The sequence below is a fragment of the Lissotriton helveticus genome, chromosome 9 (assembly GCF_964261635.1).
Source record: "Lissotriton helveticus chromosome 9, aLisHel1.1, whole genome shotgun sequence".
Taxonomy (NCBI): Eukaryota; Metazoa; Chordata; class Amphibia; order Caudata; family Salamandridae; genus Lissotriton; species Lissotriton helveticus.
Window position 1 is genome coordinate 7,838,262 of NC_136070.1, and position 21,318 is coordinate 7,859,579.

Here is a 21,318-nt window from a genome sequence, read left to right on the forward strand (position 1 = left end):
AAGAAACCTGAAGAAAGATCCTGCACCGAGCCCGTGTGGACAGATGTCTTGGAAAACAGCGTCAATAGGAACGAAACATACCTGACTTGTTGACCGTGTGCAGCAGAGACAATAAGTAGCGAATGTGACATCCATTTTGAACAAGATGGCGTCGAGGTCTAGCTGTGGCCTGGTTAGCATTAACCAAGAAACATGGGGGCAGATTTACAAGAAAGTGACTCAGTGCGCGCCGCAAGCCATTTGGCCGCGCCGCACTGTGACTGACTTACTTTCAAAGCAGAGGGATGCGACATATTTACAACAATATGTTGCATCTCTGCTTCCCCCTGCGCTGGTGCACAAACTGCTGGCATGTGGAGAACCGGGCCTTAAGGGCCAAGCGGCGCAGGGCACGCCTAATATCTCCGGGTTCACCTGCCTTGTCGAACAGAGACACGAAACACTCTGTTGGGCGTAGAAAACAGATTTATTAGCTGCAGCTAAGCACAGTTGTCCACGAAGTACCCTAAAGGTATATTCTCAGGAGACTGCCACTTAATTCCGTGGCGCACAATCTTTTATACAGTACATATTTACAATCCCCACTCCCAAACATACAAAACTGACGAATAGGAATAGTTCGAAAACAAGCTATCGAGTGTCCAAAACACACCCTTCTTTCAGACCCCGTGTGCTCTCCTCCCCTCAAGTTAATCTACAATAGTGCCTGTAATTCAATTTGCAGGTGGTAGAACATGTTTGAATGCTTCAAAGGATAGTTTATGTAACAAGAGAATACACAGAGAGAATAGCGAAGGCCAGTCAAATAAGATAAAGTCAAGAAGAATGGTGGGACCCAAACAGTGGAGTAAAGCAAGGATTAATAAGTCTAGACATGGATTAACGAACTCGGCCAGGCCCTGACATCGGTTTTGTAATCAAGGATAAGGGTTACTCTTTAACAGAAGAGACACGTAGCAGCTGAAAATACAAAAACACAGCGTTCGCCGTACTGCCTGAGTGAGGCAACACAAAATGGCGGCTAAGCACAAAATGGCGGCTAGATACGAAGCGGAGTCAAAAACTACGTAACCTCACATGCAGCGGCGCAGGCACCCTTGCACCATGTGTGCTGCAGATTGCATAGAAAGAGGAAAAAACGAGGAGAAAAGAATACACTTCTCATTGCGCAGCCCTACGCCTCCCCTGGGGAGGTGTAGCATTCACACGATTCCTCGTAAATCTGAATATGTGTCTGGTTCCATGGATGTTGCGGGGGAACACCCACAGCAACACCAATGGAACGCCCCTTTCACGCAAAGTGCTGCATGTAAAGGAACCATATTTACAAGGACATGAAAAGTCACGCAGGGTGGCTTTTCATGTTCTTGTAAATATGGAGCAGAGAAATGCGCCACCGGTACATCACAAAAAGTGACGCTCTGGTGGTGCTAGGGACTTGTAAATCTGCCCCATGCACTTTAACAGGTCGTATCACAATTGTTTCACAGGCAGTGATGGCACGCCAGTGTGCACATGTGAATTTCAAGTGTAGAGTCATATTATGAACATTGTTAGAAATGCAGAAATAATGTAAAATACACTAAAATGTCCACACCTGTCATGGACAACAAACCTCTGCCGATTTTGGAAAAGGGGGGTGGTGATGGACAGAGTTTCTGAATGATGCAGAAAACTCTTACCAAGTCAAGAGATCATGGTTTTAATCCATCACCGTTTTTTAGCTCAATGCACCATCCCAGCTCAGAACCTGGTTATATGCAAATTAGTCTGTTCCTGTCCCAGAGCATGCTGGGAACAGGGCAAACCAAACTACCAAGCCAATTCTTATACTGGGAAGGAAACAAGCTTCCGGGGACCGGTTTCTGGCATCACAGCCTTCTTCGGCCCGGCTTGCTTGAAAACAGGTGATGGATTAAAACCATGATCTCTTGACTTGGTAAGAGTATTCTGCATCATTCAGAAACTCTGTCCATCACCACCCCCTTTTTCCAAAATCGATTTTATCCACACTATGTGTGGGAGGGTATACTCAGACGTGAGTCCCTTGCTCATTGCACCATCAGGATTCAAGCAAGCCGGGCCGACGAAGGCTGTGATGCCAGAAACCGGTCCCCGGAAGCTTGTTTCCTTCCCAGTATAAGAATTGGCTTGGTAGTTTGGTTTGCCCTGTTCCCATCATGCACTGGGACAGGAACAGACTAATTTGCATATAGCCAGGTTCTGAGCTGGGATGGTGCAGTGAGCTAAAAAACAGGTGAGGGCTTAAAACCATGATCTCTTGACTTGGTAAGAGTATTCTGCATCATTCAGAAACTCTGTCCATCACCACCCCCTTTTTCCAAAATCAACAAACCTCTGCCCACCGCAGAATGTGCACTTGGAGCAAGACAACGTCCAAGCCACTGCCCAGGGTTTAGCAACTCAAACCCATGGACATTCACCCTTCTGCCTATACTGGTGTGTGCCAAGACAGCACCAGAGACACTTTCAAACGGCAACTTACACCAGCAAGGACCGCACAACTCCACACAAATGTACATGTGTTCGTAAATTAATTTCAGTTTTTAGGTCGAGCCTGCCAAGGCTGCGCATGCGCAGTCTCGCTCGCGAGATTTAAGGATTTGTAGTAGCTTTTAGTGAGGGCCTTTAAGCCACGCCCCTCTTTCCCATTGGCCGGCGTCACCGTTTATGCTAAACGGTAGCCATCCATTGGGAAAGAGGTTAGTGTGACATACACTTTTCTTATTTTTGGCCGTCCCACTTGGACGGCCTCTGCTGCATTACGGCAGTCGTAAGCGATTTGTTATGTTTATGGGGCCAGGTGTTTCAAACACATGGCCCCATAAAGATAACAAATCAACGGACCGTGCTGGTTTCCATTATCTCCGCCCAGGGCGCTGTCTTAACAAAGGGCAGCTCTGGCCTCCTTGGAGGCATGGCAGGCTTAGTTAGCCTTGCTGGGGTTCACACATGACTTGCAGATCACCTCGGATGTCAGCAGCGAGTATTTATTCCATGTGCTGTCTCCCCACTCGTTTATTTGTTGCAGTTTCCAGTTCCATAAACTTCGAATTAAAAGACAGTCTCCTGTGATTCTCGCGGTTGCTCCTCGGTGCTATTGACAGTTTTTTAATGTAAATATTTCTACATTGCAGCCTGCTGGCAGTGAGCGTATGACGCGGGTGTTTGTGGGAGCGGGGCGCTCATGGCTCGGTGACTGCCCTCTTCTCCTCCTCTGTTCTCTTCTCCCCTAGCGTCTTTCTCCTCGGCCCCCTTCTCCTCTGTCCTCTTCTCACCTGTCCTCTGCCCTCACCTCTTCTCCTCTGTTCTCTTCTTCTCTGTCTTCTTCTCCTCTGTCCTCTCCTCCTCTGTCTTCTTCTCCTCTGTCCTCTTCTCCTCTGTCCTCATTTCCCCAAGCGTCTTTCTCCTTGGCACCCTTCTCCTCTGTCCTCTTCTCCTCTGCCCCCTTCTCCTCTGCCCTCTTCTCCTCTGTCCTCTTCTTCTCTGCCCTCTTCTCCTCTGTCCTCTTCTTCTCTGTCCTCTTCTCCTCTGTCCTCTTTTCCTCTGTCCTCTTCTCCTCTGTCCTCTTCTCCTCTGTCCTCTGCTCCTCAGCCCTCTTCTCCTCTGTCATTTTCTCCTCTTCTCCTCTGTCCTCTTGTCCCTGCTCCACAACACACTGGCACATCAAGGAGAAACTAAAAATGAAGAAGGCACATTGCTTCTTAAAAGACATTTCCATGAACTTGCTAACTCTTATTAGCCAGCAATGTATGCTCACTCACTTACAATCTATTACATACATGTTGGAAGGGGCGATCTCAGAGGGCCAGGTTATGCTCACCCGACCACCCCGGGACCCACCTCTCCCACCAGTATTGCCGAGTCTTAACGTGAGATCCCCGCTGGGGAGGACTTAGAGCCTAGGATCGTACACACTGAGCTCACACCACACTTACGAACGGACACCACACCGTAGGTTTTCAGTAACAAGTTCTTTATCAACAAATAAAAGAAAGGTTTCAGCACTCTTATTTACAAGCGATCGAGGGATCGTAAAGTCTCAGGAATTTGGGAAGAGGGAAGCGGGACAGTCTCAGTCTTTTAGGCTAGCACGAAGCGTACCCTGCGCACGGCTCTCAATCCTCGAGCCGGGGGATACGGAAGATGGTAGTCGTACTAGCTGCTTCACTCACTTCGAGTCGGCTCAGGTCGTGTTGGTAGCGTCGATGGTCCAGCCGGACCAGAGTACTCCTCGAGCTGCGACGAGGTCAGCAGGGCTCGATCCGGAGGTGTTCTTGAGAAGCCGCGACAGCGTCAGCAGGGCTCAGGAGGTTGCACGAAGATCTCTTTAGGGTTCAAGCTCGAGCCGCGACGAGGTCAGCAGGGCTCCGTGGTGTTAGTTCCGTCTTTACGAGGACGAGCCGCGACAGCGTCAGCAGGGCTCCGATGTTCCAGTTCCGTGTTACGAGAAGGAGCCGCGACAGCATCAGCAGGGCTCAAAGATTTCGGAGGTTCAGTTCTCCCCAAGGGTCAGCCGCGATCAGATCAGCAGGGCTTTCTTGTCCAGGATACAACTGCCCGCTAGTTGTTGGGCGAGCCTTGATATAGTCCAGTGGCCCTTTGATGTCCGGACCCTCACAGGCGGAGGACTCATGCCTTGGGGGCTGGTCGTTGGAGAGGTGCGGCGGTTGGCTCTTTGATCCTTTCGAAGATGCGTCCGGGGATTCCCAGACGCCCAGCAGGGTCTGGAGCCAGCACTCGGGGAGGCCGTAGGTGTGATCGAAACCGGCCCACAGGGGAAGGCCAGAGGTGTGAGAGAAACCAGTCTCTCAGGGGAGGCCGGAGGGGCAATCGAAACTCCCTGTCTGTTTCACTCGGGGATCCCTTTACCCCCTAGCCGGGACTGGCGCGCCTTGGAGTCTGAGTTTCGCTGGGGGCCGGGGTCATGCTTAGATCCGAGGAGTCAGGGACCTCGGGAAGGGAAAATGGCTGCTGGGGCCCTGTAGGGTGATGCAGGATCTGGGCGCTCGGAGCCGGGAAGGAGGCCGGGGGCATGCGGGGCTGGTCGTCGGTTGGCGGGGTCGTGCAGGGAGTTTGGGCGTAAAGGGAGCAGGACGACCAGGGGCTTCTGGGTGCGGGGCTACGCTAACAGGGTGCTGAGGAACCGGGGGAACCACGCCAAGAGGCCAGGTCCAACAATACAACTCTTGAAATAATGTGGAATACAAAACAGTATTAACAAGCACTGGAAATGCAATAGGTCTCGCCTTTCATTAAGTTAAAGCCATTTGCTTTGCTAGACAATACCATTAGCAAAGCAAAGGGCTTTAATTTTATCAAAGGCGAGACCTATTGCATTTCCAGTGCTTGTTTATAGAAGAAAACTGCTTTCAACCTTTGTCCCATCCCTCCGCTCTCTGACGCCTCCCACCGCCTTCTGAGTGCTCTGAAGTCTGAAGCCCGCCCCTTTGAACCCATGACCACTCCTTACATAACAACTCCCTGCCCCCTCTCATACCCCCATCCCCCCCCCCCTGCCCTGCTCTCAACTCTGCCAAACACACAAGCTTTCAAGAGCACAAACCCAACACAACGCACGCACAAAGGGAAACATGTTTCTTTTTCTGTGGTTTGCCTCCTCACTGCGGCCTCCGATGGAATGTCAGGTCCGTCTGCTGTTTACTGTGTGTCTGTAAAGCGCTCTGATGCCTGCGGGTGAAGCTAGCGCTTTAGAAAACTTTACAAATACAAAATAAAATAAATAAACAAATCTACTCACTCTTACCCTCTACTCTTGCGCTCCCGAGTAGCCTGCTGCTGGCAGTAAAGTGCTTCGAGGCCTCGTCGGGGTGTTAGGCGCTGTGCCGCAGGGACCCTCAGGGCACAGACAGGGGTCTGCAGTCTCTGTCCTTGTGCTCTGTGCTCGTAGGCACCCCCTCCTACTTCTGGGGTCCCCTTCCCTGACCGGAAGTGGTGTCCAGTGGCTGCCCCCCCCCCCCCCCTTCGGCCTGGTGCAGGGTTCTAGCGGCCTCTGCACCTCCATGCAACGGTCAGCACCATTAATGACAACTTACATTTAAACATACCATATGCCCTACCGTGTCAACCCAACACTACAACAACCGTACACACTGCAGTGACCAGGCGGCACCAGAACCACCTCAGCAGAACCTTCATGGCTGCCCACACCCGGGTATGGCAACACCTGGAGCATCGCCACACTCTACCCACAGCAGGCTGTGCCAACACACCCACAAAGACGCACCAGCCCTCTACCCACAGGAGCAGAGAGGGACCCCGAACCTCTGCCCTCTCCAAGCAGCGAGTGACCCCACCTCCTAGGACCACCCCACCCTCTGCCTTCACAAGCATGTGCCAACACAACCACAAGGACGCACCAGCCCTCTACCCACAGGAGCAGACTGACCTCCACCCTCTGCCATCACCAGGCTGTGCCAACCCTCTAACCACACTGGCAGAGCAACCGCCACCACCTGTCCTCACAAGCCTGTGCCAGCACAACCACTACCCACAGGAGCAAAGCGACCTGAGCAGGAAACCCTCCAGATTCTGCCCTCATCAGGCTGTGCCAACACAACCCCCAGGACACCAGCCCTCCACCCACAGGAGCAGAGAGGGACCCCCCCCCCCATCACTGGGCACCCCCCCTCAGACCAGGCTGTGTGAGCGCTATGAAGCGCTGCGCACTCCCGGGGGACCTTCAAGCCGCTACTCACAGTGGAGCTGTCACGCAGGAGGCCGTGCCAACACCCGACGAGCTCTGCCACCTGCCGCCCCTCCAGCCTGCACGGGTGAGAAGAGCCAGGCTGAGCCCGCGCGGGTGAATCACTCCCCCCCCCCCCCCCAGCCACCCCCCTCCCCCAAGGCGAGAACATGACACAACTTTCAAAGGTCAAGACAGGATTCCCAGGCGCAGCGCCCAGAATAAACTGCGCCGGCCTCTGGGGAGTGGGGGGCAGCCAAGGAGGGGGCACCCTCCACTGGGGGGGAGGAGAGGGGGGGCAGCCTCCTCTGGGGGGGGAGGGGTCTACAGTGGTCGAAGTGGGGGGACAACAGTAGGGGAACTGTTGGTGGAGCATCAGGGGACAGGAATAATCCGAGGATTGGTCAGTGGGCGGAGTCAGAGGTGTGGCTAAAAAGAGCAAGACATCCCAATTTTTACTATGTTTGGCATTTCACTGATGAGTTTCAGCTTATAACGCTATTCAATGCAACCATTGATAAACGTTTATCCAAGAGCACTAGTGCCATTTCATCAACCTCGCGCCAACACAGGCACCCTTACACCATGGTGCAAGGCGCCTCCGTTGCAGGCAGGATTGTTTTTGTGCAGGAAGGGGCACCTTCCTGCACGGAAACAATCCAGAGAGGCTTTTTCCTCTTTCTATGTGTGCTGCATATATAGATAAAGGAAAAACAGGGGGAAATTAAGATAATTCTCCTTGTTGTGCCTCCCTTACACGTCTGAGCAGACTCTGCCAACTTGCCACTGGATTCAAGCAAGCCGGGCTGAAGACGGCTGGAATGCCACAAACCGGTCCTCGGAAGCTTGTTTCCGGTCCAGGGAAGACATGGCTTGGCAGTTCGGGCTGGACTGTTCCCATGAGGCACAGGGTCAGACAGATTTGCATATAGCCATGTCTTAACTGGGGTGGCAGAGTGGGCTAAAGAACGGTGATGGATTAAACCCAGATCTTTTGACTCAGTGTGAGTGTTTGATTGATTCAGATGCTCCGTCCATCACCACCCCCTTTTGTTCCGCTTTTGGCCGCCATAAGTGTGGCAGGGTATGCTCAGACGTGAGTCCCTTGCTCACTTTGCCACTGGATTCAAGCAAGCCTCGCTGAAGACGGCTGGAATGTCAGAAACCGGTCCTAGGAAGCTTATTTCCGGTCTAGGGAAGGCATGGCTTGGCAGTTCGGGCTGGACTGTTCCCATGAGGCACAGGGTCAGACTGATTTGCATATAGCCATGTCTGAACTGGGGTGGCAAAGTGGGCTAAAGAACGGTGATGGATTAAACCCAGATCTTTTGACTGGGTTTGAGTGTTTGATTGATTCAGATGCTCCGTCCATCACCAGCCGGGCTGAAGACGGCTGGAATGCCAGAAACCGGTCCTCGGAAGCTTGTTTCCGGTCCAGGGAAGAAATGGCTTGGCAGTTCGGGCTGGACTGTTCCCATGAGGCACAGGGTCAGACTGATTTGCATATAGCCATGTCTGAACTGGGGTGGCATAGTGGGCTAAAGAACGGTGATGGATTAAACCCAGATCTTTTGACTTTTGACTGTGGTATATAAATAAATAATACCGGATCTATTTTTGAATGAATAAATGAATAACAGATAGCTCAATAAATAAGAGTCAAGATTCGAGGTAGTAGGAGTTTTGCAGGTTTATTACAGCATAAAGGACAGGAACAGGACAACCTGCATAGGAATAGGATGGCAGGGCCCAGCAGCTGCTGGGGCTGGATCTGGGATGAGCGCGCCAGGAAGGATAACTTTTTAATAACAGTACATGAGCATATATACATAACGCAAACACATAGCATTACATCGCAATAGGCGTAGCAGTGGGAGGAGCAATAGGCGTGACGCGTAGCAGTCGCGAAAGATAAGGGTGAAAAGAGGTGTAACAGGGCGTATACATAGACATGTGATGCAAACGTAACAGATTATGTCATAAATGGGGCGGAAACATGGAGGGGGCTACCTAAGGAGCCGGGACCTCTAACCTAATGGTGCGCGCAAACTGGCAATGACATATTACTAGGAGAAGCTGGGGGCTTCGAACTCTGTGCTAGGAGCAGAGACTGAAGTCTGGAGAGTCAGGGCGACATGTACCTAAGCAGTATCTAGTATCTGATGTTTAGAGAACATGTTGATAGAATCCAAATGTTATTGGAATAAAGGCGAACAGACTCTAAGACTGGTGCATGCATTATTCTACATGTAGTGCGTGATGAAGAATATTAAATGATCATTAAATGCAGTATTTCTCTTACATGGAGACGTAAAGGCTAGACAATGACGGAAACTATTGATGCGATTCAGTAGCTTTAGGAATGCAGAGAAGGAGGGCTGGACTGATAGCTAGAATCATAACATACTCTTGGCAGACTCAGAGGCAGAGCCAAGCTGAACCGGGCACTGTGAGGCAGGAAGTAAGTGAAGGGTCGAGGATACAGGTGGGGGCTGTATCGCTCCTCAGCGAGGCTCAGGAGACAGGAGCTGAATCTGGTGTCCGGGCCCTTTTGAGGCCTAGAAACGGGGACTTTACAATGCATTAACGTGCACACTGAGAAACGTGGCAACGTAGCTTTACATAGGCCTGATATTCGTAGTATTCACGAGAACTGGAAACTGACATACTAGAGATGGACACAACTATAATTGCGTCTGTAATCAAACATGGGGAATAACATATGCATATTAATCATGCACAGATAACATATGATGGAGGACTCGTAGGGACACAGAACATGACAAAATTTACTTTTCCACATTCCCTCCTTGTCACTACGTTTCCTTCAGGAAACATCAATATTCATGATACCATCTATCATTTCATACAGTATCATTTGCTCGTCACAAATTTTCTGGGAACGTGTTTTAGAACGGGGCTTGGGACTAGGAATACAAGATGTAGCACAAATGCCGCAAATCGCAGGGCCACATTGTATACAGAGGCAGCAGCTAAATATGATCGCTACTGCAATACCTAGAAAAGACAAGACTTTCCATCCCCAGGCGGAAATTATATTCCAGAACCAACCGGACCATGTCCAGGTGCCTGGGTTTTGGTGTAACAGATGGGCAATTTTATGGAGTCTGGTTATAGCTGAATAAACAGACGGCGCGTTATTTGGAATGAAAATGCAGCAACTAGATCCGATGACTCTACAGGCCCCGCCCCTATCGGCCAGTATGACGTCAAGGACGAGACGATTCTGTAAAACGACAAATCTCATAGCAGATTGCTCTTCGGTTAAGTTACCTAGAGCAGAGGCAGTCTCATTGACAACTACTTCAAGGGTTCTTGTTAACCTACGGATTAGCTTACTATTCTGGATAGGTCCTATAAAGAAGAAGAAACCTCTATTGAAATCTGTATACTGTTCTAGAGCAGTTTCAGTATAATCGACAATTGGGGACTCGATCTCCCTTCTATGTCTAATGTGTACTAGATGTGTGTTTCTATGATAATCAGGTGGGGCTAGGAAAACTGGTGGCAGTAGGAAGGCAATGTAACAGGTTCCCTCCCAATCGAGGGGCAGACGAACATATGCGGTCTGACCACAAATAAAATAAGAATGACGTGAAGCTTTGAAAATAGATTTCCCACTGTCACTATACTTGACAATAGTAGTACAATCGCTATGTCCTACATGTACGGAACCATTATTTCGGACACATAATTCGCCTTTGACTGGTAGTACTGAAATAGCAGGTAAATCTGGAGTGGAATCAGACTGAACATTCAGGACCATGAAATTCGAAGAATAATTACCTAAATTATACACTTCATTTTCTAGATCTAACCCGGTTCTGTGGGGGAGACCTTGCTTGTCTGGAAAACATGTACTGTTAAGAAAAGACATATCTGTTGAGGATGACGTTAACGTGGACCATGCTCCACACGAACCATTATGTGAAAAAGGATAAGGAAAAAGTGGCAGAACTCCCTTCGGTGTCTGGAAAGGGGGGAGTCGACCACACACCCAACAATTAGTGGCATTGCTGGTCTGGTGTGAATAATGTAGCATGCGGATGAAAGAATTATTTCGCATAGCGAGGCGGTAAGAGAGTTCATGAGGAGGCAGATCACTAAACGTGTGTTCTACTGTAACATTAGAAGACGTATTTACATGAGAAACTGGAAAATACAGGTAAAACGCATAACTGGTGCAGGAAATCATAATACTGAGAAATAATATGAAACATAGAAAAACGATACATCGGATTGAGTTTTGACTAACTCTCTCACTATGGGGGTCTATTTTATACATGTCAGAAACAGTCTAACCGTTTCACCTAGGGGAGGACTTAGACAATCAAACTGGCTGACTTATTTTACTAGACCGGAGTTTGAGTTTATACTCCTGTTGCGGAGTTTTCTCTACCAGGGAGGGTGCAGTATCATTGTTCTTTGCGGGACAGTCCTTAAAAATAGTACTTTGGCAGTCCTTTGAATCCTGGGAAATGTTCTTTGAGACTGGTTTCAGTCCATAAAACTTCTTTATATGTGAAAGGTGCACCCAGCCTTTGCGTCCCTCCAACTTCACGGCTGTACGGGTGGCGAGGAGGACCTGTCGGGGCTCCTTCCAGCGAGGCTCCAGCGGACTTGAGCGGTCAAAATTCCGGACAAGGACCATGGATCCTGGAACGATTTCATGCGGTGCCACCTCGGTGTTGTCTGGAAATGCGGCGGCAACCTGTGAACGACAAGAGTTGAGGGCAGACATCAAGGAAGCTAGGTAATCTGTCAGCATATTACTTGAAACATCGGTAATACTTCGGGGTCTGGGTGTACCCCACATGTTAGGGGGGCGGCCGAAAACGACCTCATACGGGGACAGACCTGATCTGGAATGTGCGACCATGCGCATATAGAACAAAGCAACTGGCAGAGCTACTAGCCAGTCCACACCTTTCTCTTTACATACTTTGGCGATGCGAATTTTCAGGGTCTGGTTATGTCTCTCTACGAGACCTGCTGCTTCAGGATGGCGTACACAATGGAACTTCCACTGGTACCCTAACAACAGGGAAACATGCTTCATTAACTCTGAGGAGAATGGCTGGCCGTTGTCAGAATATACGACTCTAGGGAGTCCATAACGGGGGAAGAACTCACGAACCAACTGCTTGGCAGTGGTCGCGGCTGTGTAATCTGGGACTGGATATGCTTCTGTCCACCTGGACAAAGCGCATACAACTACAAGGACATACTTGAAACCTCGACATCGCTCCATCTGAATATAATCCATCTGGAGGACTTCAAAAGGGTGGTCAGGGGGTTGGAATCCACCTTGTTCCACCGGGACACTTTTACCTGGATTAAACTGACAACATATCATACAGGTACGGACTTTCTGCTTGGCGGCAGCTCGTAAATGCTTGTTGAACCAAATATTCTGGATACTGTCTAACATAGCTTTTTCTCCTAAATGTGCTGGACTATGTGCGGTATTGATAATGACTTGAACCATAGAGTCGGGGAGAAACCAAGTGGCTTTTCCTTTCGTTAACCATCCTTGATCTGTCTGGACCCCTCCTTGTTCGGACCATTTCTTGATTTCTTCGGGAGTAGCATGTAGCTGGATATCTATGACATCTTGAGTCGGGTCCTTAACTGTCATACATGTAGTCGGATCTGGAGTGTGTGTCATGTTAACTGGAATGTCTGGAGTCTGTGCTGTAAGCTTGGCTGTGCGATCTGCTAGATCGTTACCCTGGGAAATAATGTCAGTAACTTTCGTGTGTGCTTTGCATTTCATGATAGCAATGGATGTCGGTAAATGTATTGCATCTAACAGAGCTTGAATAAGGAGACCATGCTGAATCTTGGTTCCATGAGAAGTCATGAAACCTCTCTCCTGCCAGAGCACTCCAAAGTCGTGTACGACTCCAAATGCGTAGCGCGAATCTGTGTAAACATTAACTTTCAGGTTCTTGGCACCATCCACATAAAGTGTTAGGTCAGGATCTGGTAACGGAATATCTGTCAGATCTTGTCTTGGCTTTGTCGTAATATTAACTACTTCCACACAGTCGTGTGTGTCCGGACTTAAAGTAACTGACGGTAACAGTGTAGCAGGGTTCAGGATGTTGCAGCGTCTGATTTCTATGTGTGGCTGAAACAGTGTCAATTCATAACCTGTTAAACGTGCAATTGTCAAGTGCTGAGTTTGTGTTCGGTTTAAAAGAACTTCCACGGAGTGTGGAACTTGTACTGTCAGGGAGTGTCCTAACACTATGGAATCACTTTGTCTGATAGCTAGGGCTGTGGCTGCAACTGACTTGAGGCACGCAGGCAGAGCCTGGGCTACAGGATCTAATGTGCTCGAAAAATAAGCACAAGGCTTGTATTGTCCTGCTTGATCTTGTGTGAGAACAGATAATGCGGTACCTTCGCGTTCTGTGACGAAAAGTGTAAAAGGCTTACTGTAGTTCGGTGTAGCTAGAACTGGAGCTTGACATAGGGCTTTCTTTAACTCATTGAAACTGAGTGTATGTTCAGATGACCAAGGGAGGACAGTTGATACGGCTGTCTCCTGTGTCGTTAACTGTTATCAGTGGCTTGGCTAGAAATGCATACTGAGGAATCCATTGTCGGCAGTAAGAAGTAAGGCCGATAAAAGCACGTACCTCCTTCTGGGTCTTGGGCTGAGGAAGACTCGCTATTAACTGGATACGGTCTGGTGTCAACTGCCTACCCCTCTTGGACAGTAAGTGTCCTAAGTAGACCACTTGCTGGACACAGAATTGAAGCTTCGAAGGGGACACCTTGTGTCCCATCTCGGCTAGGAAATACAGAACTGTGAGTGATGCTCGCTCGCAAGCACGTTCAGAACGGGCTGTGATCAGGAGGTCATCGACATACTGGAGCAGGGCAGTGTCAGTTGGCATGTGAATGTTGTCTAGTTGTCTCTTAAGTGCTTGGCTGTAAATACTAGGACTTTCTGTGAAACCTTGAGGAGCTCGTGTGAACATATAGCTCCTTCCATTTAAACAAAATCCGAAAAGGAACTGGCTGTCTGGATGAATGGGGACACTAAAAAATGCATTCTTGAGGTCTATGACAGTGAAAAATGAAGCTTCGGAATCAATGGCTGTTAATAGGGAAGAGATATCTGGGACAACTGGATACTGGGGAATAATACATTTATTAAGTTCTCGTAGGTCAATCACTAATCGATATACTGGGGGTGCATTTGGATCAGTACGTTTCATAACAGGAATGATCGGAGAATTGCATACATTGGAGTCAGTTTCTACAACTACTCCTTGAGCCATGAGCTCGTCAATAATTTTGGATAAGGCTGCTACAGCCTCAGGTGGCAATCTGTACTGTCTGATTCGTGGTAACACTACTCCTGGCTTGAGAGTCACACGATGGGGTGTGATTTGCATATTACCAACATCAGTTGGACCTTGCGCCCATAGATGCTGCGGGACATTGGACAGTCTGGGATCAAAATCTCGTAATACATAGTGACCCTTAAAGTCACGCAGGAACAATCGTATTCCCTCTGGGGAACAGCATATAACTGCGCCTAACTCTTTCAGTGTTTTAATACCTAATAGATTTTCTGGACATGACTTAGTAAGTAACAGATCAGTAGTGCGGGACAATGGACCTACTTCTAGAGTAACTGGCTTTGATATTTCATTTACAATGGGTTTTCCTGAAAATCCAAGGGAAACATTTCTTGAGCCTGAGAGCGGAGCCCCTGGAACTTCGGCGTGGCTAATTGTGGTCCTACTTGCCCCTGTATCAATCAAAAACTTTCTGTCTTTCCCTAATACTTGACTGTGAACATAGGGACCTTCTTGATCTACAGGTATCTCGATGAGAGGCAAGCCTACCTCCCTCTCTAGGCTGTTTCATGAATATGGCTGATACTCTGGATACTCAGACTGTGCATACTGGTACATCTGCTGTGTAACGTGCTGTGTTGCAGCGATGGGCTGCGGTGCTGTAACTGTCTGTGGTGCATTCTGTGGCTGAGGAATCTGTGAAACTTGTTCTTGTCTAGGCGGACGTGGTATTGGAGCATCTGTAACATCTGGGACGGGGTATTAGCTTGCCAGGTACTTTCGACTTTCAAAACTCGATTTTTAATTTGTTGACTTGAATTCTCGACTAATTTAGTAACAAAAAGATGAGGGTATGACTCACTACTTGTCTTGAGGCCACTATTGATGCTAAAACATTTCTCAAATCTAGAATAAAAATCACTAATGTCTTCGTCTTGTTTCTGTTTACAGGCTGAGATTGCATCCCAGTCTTCTTTTCTAGTTGTCAATAATCTGGGTAAAACTTGAATCAATAATTCAGGTAATTCTTTACATTTCGCTCCAAGGCCGGTACCTGGTACTCGTGCCTTATCTTCAGCTTCTAGAACTGCCCAATCGATCTTCTTCTCTCCCACCTCCCAATCTTTTTCCTTGAGCTTTTCATACACCCCTGCGGGCAACAGGACCTTTAACATTTTAATTATATCTGGATACGTGTATTCTCCCATACGGAGCATGTCTTTTAATTCTCGATGGAACCCTGCTGGATCTTTATCATGACAGGGGATTAATTTTTTCATCTCTAAGAGTTCCATCTTTGTGATCGGGGTGTAAACAAACACTCGTTCTAGTTCGCCACCCGTTCCTCTAACTGGGTGGACTTCTCGTAACGGATTCTGTCTGTCCATGTAAAATGGTTTACTTTCTGGGGGTGAGACATGAACAAAATGCGGGTTCAAAAACGTTCTATATTTGTGGCGCTGTTCTAGAATGACACTAATCAAATCGGTACCTAAACCTTTCCATTTATACTGGAGCAACTCATTCAGGATATCGTGTAACGGACCTGGATCAGAGTGCTGACCCTCATACAATGTAATGAGGTGCTGAATCATATACATACCCGCCAGTCGTTGCTCGGCTGGGGGCATTTTCAGAAACATTTGTGCCACTATTTCGTCTGGAAAAGTGGTAGAATCAGTAGTCCATCGGACTGCTGATCGGACTAGTTCTTGTTCATGCATGGTACTTAACTCGCTATAACCGATTCGTGATTTCAGAATGTGATCGGTAGCTTGGAATACTTGTTCTAGAGAACCTTGTTCTGGTGCTGGATGATGAAAAATAGACTTGTGTTCTAGGCGTAAATGGCGATCTGGAAATCTAGATTTTCCTACATACGCTATTCTGTCGGGATTCTCGTCCTCTATCTCTTCAGTATCAGAGTTACTTTCTTTCTCGCTTACTTGTGCTGCTTTACGTTGATCGTGTATCCTTATTATTTCTTTACGGATTTTCTTGTACATACTTTCCATAGCACTGATGGTCCTGTGCTTACCCTCGGCTATATTATCACTCCACTTTGTCAGGGTTCTCATTTCGGCTTGATCTTTGGACGGGTAATCTTGTTCTCTTATTAAACAATTAATCAAAAACTTTAGTATCATGAGCTGGATCTCGGCTTTTCTTTGAGACATGACTTCGCCAATGCTTTCTGGATCATCCCCTGTACGGATGAACCGATATATTCTGTCTAGATCTTCTTTCATATTCGGTAGGGTGACTAGATACTCGGCCACCTTTCTTACACGTAATGAATATAAAACCATATTATCCTCGCCTGGGACTGGATCATAGCCGCATTCATTAAGGGCTTTTCTTATTTCTGCTACAGACTGATGTCTGGGCGTACGCTGTGACGCTTGTGCATGTAATTCGGCTGACGTTAAACGCTTGTGTGGCGGCGGGGTTTGAGGAGGACCTCCTCCTGCGGCCCCTAAACTAGAATCGTCGACTGATCCTCTTCGTACTAGTGTGGCAGGAAATTGAAATGCGGGCTGAACTGGTATGGCGGGCTGGACCGGGGGGACCGTAGCAGGTACTGCAAGGGGTACCCCGGTGTCTGGAGGAACGGGAAGTGCCTGATTTACAGGGGCTGGCGGAGCGCGAACAGGATTTGCATATTCTGGGACTGTGTCGTCCAAATAGGACGAAATGAAAATATCAGCTGCGGTCTGTTTGTGACGTAGCTTGGTCGGAACTAATGGTGGCGGAAAGTTACTGGATGCCTCTGGGGTCGCTTTTGGCAAGCCCTCGGCAAGAAGAGGATACATACCCTTAATAAGAGCATGCCTCTGTCTGTCTGACTGTTCGGTTTTAACTCGTTCACCAATCTCGATTAATTCCCTTTCTTGGGCTCGTTCCAAGGATTCTCTACTTAATTCTGACTTTCTGATATCTTTTTCGGTTCTTTTATGAGATTCTTTGCGCCATAACTCGATGGCATCTTTCTGTGACTGTCTGGCTTTCTTTTTCCATAATGCTTCTTCTACTCGCATGATGCACTCGGCATCCCATGTGCCTGATACAGGCCATCTATACTTTTCCTCTAACTGTCTGGTATACTCGACCCATAAGTCTAGATACAATATGGCGCTTATGCCATGCTTCTGATACATAAAATGACCTGGACTGTCCCTAGGCGGGACAGGAACTGCTGCTTCCAGCAGACCTTTTCTAGTTCTTAACTGACGCAGTTTTGAAAAGAGCGGCATGACTGAACTATGATCTGGACACAATACGATACACAATAAACACGATCACTACTTCACACTCATTCCACGACATCAAGATACATGAATAACATTCAGAATAACAGTTCGAACAGAATACTACCTGGAATACAGAAAACAGAATACATGACTTTTCTCGAGAACAGAACTGACTAGAACAGAAACTAGATGCACTGCTAAAACAGTACGAAACTTACCGGTCTCATACAGAGACACGTCAGTACCCGTATCCACCGGAGTGGACACTTCGTTTGTGGGACTGTGTACCACCAACCCACGGACCAGAGTCAATTAGATTGACCCTGTCTAGATACTACCCCAGTAATGGTACTCACCGGGCAGCAAGAACGGAAGGCCTCAGACTAGACTGGACTGCTTCGACGACGGACGACGAACTTCGGACTTCAGTTACGGGTGGACCTCCGGATACCTCGGACCTTGGACTCTCGGCTTGGGCTCTGGTCGGGACTCGCCGCGTTCCTCCACCGCCTCGTCTGGATGCTGGACCGCCTCCTCCGTCTCCTCCGTGGGCCTGAGGGATACTTGAAGCAGAAATATCTGCACGTGCACGGTATGGTTCCGTCACGGCTGCAGAGGGTCAGGGGGCCGGCGTGGCTTCACCGGCGCGTGGGGAAAGGGCAAGTCCCTATTCGGGCGCCATTATGTGGTATATAAATAAATAATACCGGATCTATTTTTGAATGAATAAATGAATAACAGATAGCTCAATAAATAAGAGTCAAGATTCGAGGTAGTAGGAGTTTTGCAGGTTTATTACAGCATAAAGGACAGGAACAGGACAACCTGCATAGGAATAGGATGGCAGGGCCCAGCAGCTGCTGGGGCTGGATCTGGGATGAGCGCGCCAGGAAGGATAACTTTTTAATAACAGTACATGAGCATATATACATAACGCAAACACATAGCATTACATCGCAATAGGCGTAGCAGTGGGAGGAGCAATAGGCGTGACGCGTAGCAGTCGCGAAAGATAAGGGTGAAAAGAGGTGTAACAGGGCGTATACATAGACATGTGATGCAAACGTAACAGATTATGTCATAAATGGGGCGGAAACATGGAGGGGGCTACCTAAGGAGCCGGGACCTCTAACCTAATGGTGCGCGCAAACTGGCAATGACGTATTACTAGGAGAAGCTGGGGGCTTCGAACTCTGTGCTAGGAGCAGAGACTGAAGTCTGGAGAGTCAGGGCGACATGTACCTAAGCAGTATCTAGTATCTGATGTTTAGAGAACATGTTGATAGAATCCAAATGTTATTGGAATAAAGGCGAACAGACTCTAAGACTGGTGCATGCATTATTCTACATGTAGTGCGTGATGAAGAATATTAAATGATCATTAAATGCAGTATTTCTCTTACATGGAGACGTAAAGGCTAGACAATGACGGAAACTATTGATGCGATTCAGTAGCTTTAGGAATGCAGAGAAGGAGGGCTGGACTGATAGCTAGAATCATAACATACTCTTGGCAGACTCAGAGGCAGAGCCAAGCTGAACCGGGCACTGTGAGGCAGGAAGTAAGTGAAGGGTCGAGGATACAGGTGGGGGCTGTATCGCTCCTCAGCGAGGCTCAGGAGACAGGAGCTGAATCTGATGTCCAGGCCCTTTTGAGGCCTAGAAACGGGGACTTTACAATGCATTAACGTGCACACTGAGAAACGTGGCAACGTAGCTTTACATAGGCCTGATATTCGTAGTATTCACGAGAACTGGAAACTGACATACTAGAGATGGACACAACTATAATTGCGTCTGTAATCAAACATGGGGAATAACATATGCATATTAATCATGCACAGATAACATATGATGGAGGACTCGTAGGGACACAGAACATGACAAAATTTACTTTTCCACAGTTTGATTGATTCAGATGGTCCGTCCATCACCACCCCCTTTTGTACCGCTTTCGGCCTCCATATGTATGGCAGGGTATGGTCAGACGTGAGTCCCTTGCTCACTTTGCCACTGGATTCCGGTCCTCGGTAGCTTGTTTACGGTCCAGGGAAGACATGGCTTGGCAGTTCGGGCTGGACTGTTCCCATGAGGCACAGAGTTCAGACTGATTTGCATATAGCCATGTCTGAACTGGGGTGGCAGAGTGGGCTAAAGAACGGTGAAGGATTAAACCCAGATCTGTTGACTGGGTGTGAGTGTTTGATTGATTCAGATGCTCCGTCCATCACCACCCCCTTTTGTTCCGCTTTTGACCGCCATAAGTGTGGCAGGGTATGCTCAGACGTGAGTCCCTTGCTCACTTTGCCATTAGATTCAAGCAAGCCATGCTGAAGACGGCTGGAATGCCAGAAACCGGTCCTAGGAAGCTTATTTCCGGTCCAGGGAAGGCATGGCTTGGCAGTTCGGGCTGGACTGTTCCCATGAGGCACAGGGTCAGACTGATTTGCATATAGCCATGTCTGAACTGGGGTGGCATAGTGGGCTAAAGAACGGTGATGGATTAAACCCAGATCTTTTGACTGGGTGTGAGTGTTTGATTGATTCAGATGGTCCGTCCATCACAACCCCCTTTTGTACCGCTTTCGGCCTCCATATGTGTGGCAGGGTATGCTCAGACGTGAGTCCCTTGCTCACTTTGCCACTGGATTCAAGCAAGCCGGGCTGAAGACGGCTGGAATGCCAGAAACTGGTCCTCGGAAGCTTGTTTCCGGTCCAGGGAAGGCATGGCTTGGCAGTTCGGGCTGGACTGTTCCCACGAGGCACAGGGTCAGACTGATTTGCATATGGCCATGTCTGAACTGGGGTGGCAGAGTGGGCTAAAGAACGGTGATGGATTAAACCCAGATCTGTTGACTGGGTGTGAGTGTTTGATTGGTTCAGATGCTCCGTCCATCACCACCCCCTTTTGTACCGCTTTGATCGCCATAAGTTGGCAGGGTATGCTCAGACGTGAGTACCTTGCTCACTTTGCCATTGGATTCAAGCAAGCCGGGCTGAAGACGGCTGGAATGCCAGAAACCAGTCCTCGGAAGCTTGTTTCCGGTCCAGGGAAGACATGGCTTGGCAGTTCGGGCTGGACTGTTCCCATGAGGCACAGGGTCAGCCTGATTTGCATATAGCCATGTCTGAACTGGGGCTGCAGAGTGGGCTAAAGAACGGTGATGGATTAAACCCAGATCTTTTGACTGGGTGTGAGTGTTTGATTGATTCAGATGCTCCGTCCATCACCACCCCCTTTTGTACCGCTTTTGGCCGCCATAAGTGTGGCAGGGTATGCTCAGACGTGAGTCCCTTGCTCACTTTGCCACTGGATTCAAGCAAGCCGGGCTGAAGACGGCTGGAATGCCAGAAACCGGTCCTAGGAAGTTTATTTCCGGTCCAGGGAAGGCATGGCTTGGCAGTTCGGGCTGGACTGTTCCCATGAGGCACAGGGTTAGACTGATTTGCATATAGCCATGTCTGAACTGGGGTGGCAGACAGGGCCGGACTGGGAACCAAAACTGGCCCTGGCAAAGTGCTCGGCCGGCCCCCCTCCTCCCCCTGGGGGAGAGGGGGGATGCCACCGAGCTCTTTACCAGGGCCGCTTTTCCGCCGAATTTGTTACAGGGCCGATTTTGCAGCTATGCTGCAAAAACATCCCTGTAACAAAAACGGCCCCCTTGGGCCCAAAAACGGCCTCCACCCTTGCTGCCGAGCGGGGGATTGCCCGGTGCCCGCAACGGCCAGTCCGGGCCTGGTGGCAGAGTGGGCTAAAGAATGATGATGGATTAAACCCAGATCTTTTGACTGGGTTTGAGTGTTTGATTGATTCAGATGGTCCGTCCATCACCACCCCCTTTTGTACCGCTTTCGGCCTCCATATGTATGGCAGGGTATGGTCAGACGTGAGTCCCTTGCTCACTTTGCCACTGGATTCAAGCAAGCCGGGCTGAAGACGGCTGGAATGCCAGAAACTGGTCCTCGGAAGCTTGTTTCCGGTCCAGGGAAGGCATGGCTT

General features: G+C 48.8%; 1 protein-coding gene across 2 annotated transcripts in view; it reads right to left on the reverse strand.

The window, feature by feature from the left end:
* Window positions 1–6,832, reverse strand: part of LOC144780850 (putative N-acetylated-alpha-linked acidic dipeptidase) — a 375,697-nt gene extending 368,865 nt beyond the window's left edge. Inside the window, exon 1 of one of the 2 annotated variants that reach the window (XM_078659346.1) lies at window positions 6,741–6,832. The gene's annotated coding sequence lies outside the window, so the exon portion shown is untranslated. Of the gene's footprint in view, window positions 1–5,782; window positions 5,838–6,740 lie in introns of those variants that run through there. The other variant, XM_078659347.1, reaches the window with a different exon arrangement.
* Window positions 6,833–21,318: the final 14,486 nt, after the last annotated feature.